This window comes from Leucopleurus acutus (genome assembly GCF_964270905.1).
Source record: "Leucopleurus acutus genome assembly, chromosome: 9".
Taxonomy (NCBI): domain Eukaryota; kingdom Metazoa; phylum Chordata; class Mammalia; order Artiodactyla; family Delphinidae; genus Leucopleurus; species Leucopleurus acutus.
The window spans coordinates 3,755,500-3,764,333 of NC_139144.1; positions in this window are offsets into that span (position 1 = coordinate 3,755,500).

Consider the following 8,834-nt stretch of genomic DNA (forward strand, 5'->3'; position numbering starts at 1 on the left):
TCTGGCTGGTCTAAGAATTAAATGGACCTGAGACAGATTAAGCAAACACAAGTTTTATAACAGGTACGTGTGAGGAAAGCCAGGAAAACGACGTCGCTCGCCCAGATGGCTGAGACCCTCACCTCAAATACCATCTTCAGCTAAAGGCAGAAGAGGAGGTCAGGGTTGGGACTTCAGAGGGGAGGGAGGCAGTTCACATGGGGATGGAAAAGCAAGTGTCTGGTACATAAAAGCGGAGACAGTGGGACACAGAGTGGACTCTGATGTCTGGGCCCTGCCGGTCCCCACCCCTTGCCCCAATTCTTTGCAGACATCCCTCCCTGCTGATAGCTCTGTTCCAGGGACGGTCCCTTTATCTCAGTTCTTTACACAGCTAAGGGGAAGGTAAAAAGAACCTCCTGAGTCTTCTGTTTCTTCAAAATAATCGGCCTAAATGAACCCTCATGCCAAAGAGACATATTTTATGAGGGAGGGCAAATTTTGTTCCTCTACAGAATGAGCCACCTAATTCCCCCCACATAGAATCTTTAAGTGGCTTATCCATCTACAAAAAGCAATCATGTCTATTGTCCATCCAGGGTGGTGAGAATGTGCTAAAAGCAACAGAGAGGAAGGTCTTCCCAGCCCTCTTCTCCGAACGTGCAGTCTTAAAACCATCATACCCCTTGAAATCTCACTGGTCACCTGGGGGATCCACTGTCTAAAGAGAGTTACTCAGGTCATGGACCCCTCCCGAGGGACTGGCTTAATGAAAATTACCACATACCTCATTAACCAAAGGTTAACTAAGCTTTTTGATTAAACCTTAGCTGTTACCATGGGGACGGTTACTTCATTACTCTTTGTTTTGTCTTCCCAGCAGGCAGCTCCAAGGGGGCAGGTGAAGGGTCTTGGGTCTTTGGGCCACCCAAGTGGCCGGGGCTTTCCTGCTGTCTCCTCACGTGCTCTAACTAGAGGAGACAGTTATTAGCTCAAAATGTGTACCCACTAACAGCCTGTGTAGTCAATTCTCACCCAAGGACGTAACAAATGCCCTCTGTGTCCAGAGTCGTAAAGCTCAGCGCTGGACCCTGCACACGACAGAGACCGGGCAAGAGGCCACCGACGAATGACCGGAGATGCTGCAGGTTACAATCACATAATTTCACACTGCTGCCAAAGTGACATTAAGAAAGAATGTCTTCTCTTTTATAACCCTTGTCTCCCACTTGCTGTAATTAACCTAAAAACCCTGCCGTAGAAAGAAGACAGCAGTCCACAGAAAGTACTGGGATTCAGAGAAACTTCAGAGGCTTCCTCTACAAAGGAGGGTTATTTTCCAGGTGAACAGAGCACATAGGACACATGACACGTATACCACCAGATCTTACCGAATCCCCCCTGCAGGTACGTACCCGCTGGCGTCAGGGTTTTCCTGCTCGGAGAGCACAGTGCTCCTGCCTGGGCCGCTGCTGGCTTCCTCAGAAGGAGCCCTGAAGAGCCAGGCGCTCCACCTCGACCTGGGACTTCCACTCATTTTCCCCACGAGGAACAAATTGCTGGTAGATGGAATACCGTCCGCTGTCTCTTTGCTACTTGATAGAAAACATGATGCGATCCATAATGCGCTTTGTGTTGGTTTGGGTTTTGTCTTCTTACTTCTCAGGTGGTTGTCCTTCGAGGAGGAAACCGAGTGAACAAACCTTGAGACGCCTCGGGCTCTTCTGTTGCATCACCTTCTGTGACGCATCACAATGGCCCAGCCCCACGCAGGTGCACGCGGCCCCCTCCACCAGCCAGCACACGTCCTGAGTGTACATCACAGTGCTTTACGGCAGCAGCTCCCAAACATACCAGGAAATGCCAGGGTACCCATACCCACTGTTCTCAATTTTTTTTTATTAATTTTTTTTTCTTTTGGCCGTGCCTCACGGCATGTAGGATCTTCATTCCCCAACCAAGGATCGAACCTGTGCCCCCTGCAGTGGAAATGCAGAGTCTTAACCACTGGACTGCCAGGGAAGTCGCCGTACCCACTATTCTGCTACAACAAATCAATGTTTCACTGTGTTTGCTTCAGTGCTTTTTAAAATTTATTTTTGCTGCTTTGGGTCTTCGTTGCTGCTTGAGGGCTTTCTCTAGTTGTGTCGAGCAGGGACTACTCTTCGTTGTGGTGTGCAGGCTTCTCATTATGGTGGCCTCTTTTGTTGCTGAGCATGGGCTCTAGGCGCTTGGGCTTCAGTAGTTGTGGCATGCAGGCTCAGTAGTTGTGGCTCGCGGGCTCTAGGCACACGGGCTCAGTAGTTGTGGTGCACGGGCTTAGTTGCTCCGCGGCATGTGTGATCTTCCCGGACCAGGGCTGGAACCCGTGTCCCCTGCATTGGCAGGCGGATTCCTAACCACTGCCCCACCAGGGAAGCCCTTCAGTACTTTTTTTTAAAAAATAAAATACTAGGGACTTCCCTGGTGGTAAAGTGTTTAGGAATCCGCCTGCCAATGCAGGGGACACGGGTTCCAGCCCTGGTCCGGGAAGATCACACATGCCGCGGAGCAACTAAGCCCGTGCACCACAACTACTGAGCCCGTGTGCCTAGAGCCCGTGCTCCACAACAAGAGAAGTCACCGCAATGAGAAGCCCATGTACCACAACAAGTAGCCCCAGCTCGCGGCAACTAGAGAAAGCCTGCGCACAGCAATGAAGACCCAACACAGCCAAAATTAAATAAATAAATTTATTTTAAAAAAACAAAAAAAAAAACGTACCTTAACTAAAAAACACTTTAAAACAAAACCAAACAAAAACCCCAAACATGTAGTAGAACATCAAAAGATTACTGCTAATCACAAAAAACAGACATCTCAAGTTAATGAATTTAGTGCTTTTCTATGTATGGGAAGATGCAAGAGTCTGGGCTTATTGAAATCATTCCTTTGATCTGCACCTCAGCTATCTGGGGCCAGTGTCCTGCTTTTCTCCATCCCAGATCCTCTCCGCAGTAGCCTGCTGGTGGGGCAATATTCTTTGTTTACTGGAATGGCTGGCAACATTTTTTTGTCCACACATCACAATTCACTCACCCATTTTTTTTTTTTTTTTTTGCCCTACGTGGGCCTCTCACTGTTGTGGCCTCTCCCATTGCGGAGCACAGGCTCTGGACGCGCAGGCTCAGCGGCAATGGCTCATGGGTCCAGCTGCTCTGCGGCATGTGGGATCTTACCGGACCAGGGCATGAACCCGTGTCCCCTGCATTGGCAGGCGGACTCTCAACCACTGAGCCACCAGGGAAGCCCTATTCCGCCATCTTGAAGCTCCTCCTCTGTGGCTCTTTTCTTATGATGGCCCACCTGCTGACATTTGTGACTTCCTATTGTTTTATTCTCCATAGAGCTCGACTGTCCCTTCGTATTTGTTTTTGATTTTTTTCTCTTTTTTGGTTTTTCTGTCTTTGCTATGCTGATTTCAGGGTAAATTTGTAAGTGCTAGTATATAATTCACTGATTTTCTCTTTTTTTGGTTAATTTTTTTGATGTGGACTGTTTTTAGTCTTTATTGAATTTGCTACAATATTGCTACTTTTTAAAATGTGTTTTGGTTTTTTGGCCATGAGGTATGTGGAATCTTAACTCCTGGACCAGGGATCAAACCTACACCCTCTGCCTTGGAAGGCAAAGTCTTTACCACTGGACCACAAGGGAAGTCCCACTAATTTTCTTTTTAACTCTGTGAAGTATAGACCTATCCCAAGAAATCCCAAGATTCCTGATTTTTTACCTAATGGTCCCAAATTCAAAAGATACAAAATGATACACAGCAAAGTGTTGCCTTATTTAACCCACTTCTGCCTTGAAGTTATCGGTTCTCCACCCTCCTTGCATCCATGGGACCATTTTCTTTTATTTTCTTTCAAAGATATGATATGCATGTACAAATACATATGTAAAATACATATACTTATGTACAAATATATGTGTGTATATATATGTGTGTATTCATCTCTCTCCATCTATCTGTCTATTCATCTCTTCACTTTGTTGAAAGTAAATGGTAGCTTGCTAGGAACCGTGCTCTGCATCTTGCTTTTTTCACGTAAAGATATATCTTTGTGACCATGATAATAGTGGTGGTGATGAAAAAGAAGAAACGTAAATAATAGCTTTGATTTTAGGGTAGTAACTTTCTCTCTCAGTAAATGGTTTATGAAAGTTCCAAAGAGTCTTTAATCTTTTAAAAATGTATTCTAAAATCTGCCAAGTATAATAAATTAATTCATACTAGGAAAAAATATATCTTGGAAGTTTTTCTGACTCACTTTGAGATGATCTTCCTCATTCTTTCATGTCTGCCTAGGAATTCATTGTACGAATGTGCACTGAACAGTTTACCCTGATGACCATCTTTATACTGAAAACAGTGTTCAATAAATAAGCACATGCTGAAGTTATTCTGAGTGTACAAGTACATCTGCAAGAATGCACAGCCAGAGGAAGAACTGCTAGGTCAAAGTCTCTGTGTGTTTGTAATTTTGTTAAATGTTGCCTTTGTCCTCTGCGGAGACTCTACCAGTTAAGTTTCCACTAGGAATTTATGAGATTTGCTCCTGTTTGCCAACATGGTGTTTTATCAACCTTTTTATCTTTACCAGTTGAATAGCTTTTAAAAAACTGTACCTCAGGATAGTTTCCTTTTGCATTCTGATGAGTGAGTTTGAGCTTTCTTTTTCCCACATGATTAAGACCCAAATTCTCCTGGGTTCTGCTTTTTTTGTTTTGTTGACCTGTCTTTTCTTTGTTTCTTTTGCTTGGAAATTTATTTTTAAAATTATTATCATTCTTTCATTTATGTCTTTAAGTGTATACTTATTTCTTTAACTGTGTACTCATTTTAAAACCCTTTTCAAACAACTGGATTAAAAATAAAATCTGTCTGGAGATCATTCATTTCCTGATTAGTCACCATCTTTCCATGGCCTGTTTCCTCAGTGACTTAGAGTTTTGGATGGCAGACTTATTTTGAGTGGGGAGTTTCCTAGTTTCACTCTCATCTCTGATCTTCCGTGTTTATTGGGACCCCATGACTTCCAGACTTGTTAAATTTTTTCTATTTGTATTTTGTCTATTGTTGTTATAAATTTGGAATAAGGAGGTACTTGAGACCACAACCCCAAATCTGATATTTTTCAGAAGACCCCAACATATACATACATATATATATATATGTTTTGTTTTGTTTTTTTTCGGTACGCGGGCCTCTCACTGTTGCGGGCTCTCCCGTTGGGGAGCACAGGCTCCGGACGCGCAGGCTCAGCAGCCATGGCTCACGGGCCCAGCCGCTCTGTGGCATGTGGGATCTTCCCGGACCCGGGCACGAACCCGTGTCCCCTGCATTGGCAGGCGGACTCACAACCACTGCGCCACCAGGGAAGCCCCCCAACATATTTTTAAAAGCAGTATTGTGACACAAACCTTTCAGCCTCCTACCTGCAACTGGGTTTCCTTTCTTCTATGAAAACAAGTCAGAAAAACCTCATTTTAAATGGAATCAGAAAACTCCTGAAGGGGGAGCTCTCATGAAGTTGCCGGGAGGAAAAAGAGAGGTAAGAATTGCTGTAACAAGGCCTGTTAGTGTAGAATTGTCTTGGTCTCAACTTCTTATCCATGATAATAAGAATGTTACTTTTCTTCTGGCACAAGGAGGGCATTCTTCAACATGGGAATTTCTTCTCCTGATTTTAAGGGAAGGAAGATCCCTCCCCACGCCAGTAACAATGCACTAACCACAACTTGCAGCCAACAAGAAACTGCCACAAGCTGGAACTCTTGTTCTTTTCTAATGAACTTTTATTCAAAACAACCCTCCCCAATTTCCGCCCAAAACCTAATAAAAACTGACCTTCCCTTTGTCTCTTGGGACTTGCCTATGGTTCACCACAGTGTGGACAAAGAATGTCTCCTGCCATGTCAGTAAACAGGACATGTGGCCCTCAAAAGCCATCAGCCGCTGCAGTCTCATGCACTGTGCACCCTGAGGGGATCCAGAACAGAGAAAATCTGGACACTGGCCCTAGACAGCTGAGGTGCACATCAAAGGAATGATTTCAGGGATCCCAGACTCTTGTATCCTCTGATACATACAAAAGCGCTAAATTCATTAACCTGAGATATCTGGTTTTCTTTAATTAACAGTAATCTTTCGATGTTCTGACTACCTGGTCTTTGTTGCAAAAACTCCTACATATTCTGGCTCCCCCCTTACCTTTTTTGGAGCAGTCCCTCAGAGCGATCTGAGAGGCTATCTTCTCTGCTTAAGTCCTCAGCAAGTCCACTGAATAAAACATAAATTTCAACTTTTAGGTTGTGCTTTTTTTTTTTTCCAGTCGACAATAGCTTGTTTGTCCCAGATTGCAATTCCTCTGCTATTCCCAAATAAACTCAACCCTGCTTTTATAATTTGTCAATTATTTTATTTAAGATTACAGTTTCTTTGGTTAAGAAGGAATTCTGATTGGCCATAATCTATATTAACATTTCTCTTCCCCAGCCCTGCTTGGGCTGTGCCCTCTGAGACCCTTTCTTTTCAGGACCTTCCCAGCCCAGTTACTAGCTGTTCCAGCTGAGCCAGGAGCAAGAGAAATATGCCATCCCTGCTAAAAGTTGGGGAGTGTTGAGGTTGGAAGTAAAAATTTGGGAGTCATCTCATATGGGCGGGGGGAGCTGGAGGAGACTGAATAACCAGTGAGTATGGATAGCACACAGAGATAGATGTCCAAAGACTGAGGTCTATGGCACTCCAAAATATAGATGCCAGGAAGAAATGTAGGATCCAGCAATGAAGACTAGCTTGCAGAATTAGCTTGCGAGTTATAGTGAAAACAGCAGAGTCCCAGGTCTTGGAAGGCAAGTAAAGAAGGTGTGCGGGACCACTTATCCAAGCAGTTGTAACTGTTAGTCTCCAGGTGCAACAGTTTCAAAGCTGTGAAAGCTATGGGAACTTCTGGTTCAGATGAATGATCCAAACATAGTTCTAAAAGCCAGTTCCTCCTGAAATCCTAAACATGATGCAAAGCCTTTGTCTTAGGCCATGATGAAGGCCACAGACTGGGTGATTTATAAACAGCAGGAATGCACTTCTCCCAGTTCTGGAGGCTGCAGCAGGTCTGGTGAGAACCTACTCCTGGTTCCCAGATGCCATCCTCTCACTAACCCTAATCCCTGGGCAAACAATGCTGTGACTTATACAAAAGGAAGCCCTGTTATTCTTAGTGACAGTCTACGTGCCTCTACCTGCAGTGGAACAAACATTTGACATTGAAAAACAAAGTCTTGATTACCTTCAAGACTGGGCCAGCTGAGGATCCTGAAAATATTACATGAGAGCTGGATAAACCTCAGTTAGGGTTAATTCCCATCACAAGAGTTATCCTCTCGTTACCCAATTCATACATCACCTGTCTTCTGCTAGATTTCTAGGGCTTTACTTGTGTAGCAGAAGCAGCACCTTGTTTAATTCAAGTTGCCAAATGACCACCTTTAAAGACATTTTGACTTTTCTTTTTACTGCTAAAGAAAACCTTAGCTCCATACTACTGCCCGGGTGGTGGGAACCACAGGGTCTCCAGCGGCTAGTTCTCTCCATTATTCTGTCCGATGACCACGTCGTGGTCCCTGCTGCGGCCTCTGGGCTCACGGAGCAGAGTGGGGAGCACGACTCACAACAGAGACCGAATCCAGGTGGAACAAAAGTTCGCACTGAAGTCAAGCATTGGGACTTTGAACACTGTTCCGAGGAAACACTGCCAAAGACTCTTTTTTAAAGGATCTCTCAATTTCCAAACCAGAAATACTGAAAAAATAAAGTGTGTGGAAGACGTTTACATGGTAATTTTACTACTGATACACAGTTGGCAGAAATGGCTGTGTGCTGAGTTTTCCCAGGTACTTATTTGTCCTTTTTAAAAAATAATTAATATTTATTTTTGGCTGCGTTGGGTTTTCGTTGCTGCGCATGGGCTTTCTCTAGTTGCAGCGTGGGCTTTCTCTAGTTGCAGAGGGCAGGGCTACTCTTCGTTGGGGTGCACGGGCTTCTCATTGCAGTGGCTTCTCTTGTTGTGGACCAGGGGCTCTAGGCATGCGGTCGTCAGTAGTTGTGGCTCGCGGGCTCTAGCGCGCAGGCTCAGTAGTTGTGACGCATGGGCTTAGTTGCTCCGCGGCATGTGGCATCTTCCTGGACCGGGGCTCGAACCCGTGTCCCCTGCATTGGCAGATGGCTTCTTAACCACTGCGCCACCAGGGAAGCCCTGTCCTCTTTTTTCTTAATGCATTAAATGAATGGGAGGTTGACAAGAAAATCTCTGTCGAATTTCTTGGACGTCAGGGAAGGGAGGGCGCACTAGAACTCTGAGGCCGGCCTCGTCCCCAGCACGCCCCATGCCTCGCCCCGCCAGCAGCGCGGCCTAGCCCAGGCCAGCACCGAGGCAACGCCTCTGTCAGCAGCGCAGTCACGTCCCCGCCACGCCCTGAGGCCTCGCCCGGCCAGCAGCGCGGCCACGCCCAGGCCAGCACCGAGGTGACGCACCGGCGCCGGGCAGTTGGTAGTAGGAGCCCGAGTTCTGCCCCTGGAGCTGACTGGCCGGCTGCGGCCCCTCACACTGCCCCGATTGGCTGCCGCTGCTCCCGCTGTGACCGCCGGTTGGCCCAGGCCGTTGCCCCGGCGACGCGGGTTGCTGTGGTTCCGCGCCGCGCTGGGAGTTTGGGGTTGGTCCCAGCCGCCCGCTGGAACAGAGTGGCCTCGGACGCTGCAGGTGGCAATCACCCAGACCCTAGGCCGGTAGGTGAGCGGGGTCAGACGGCCAGTGGGG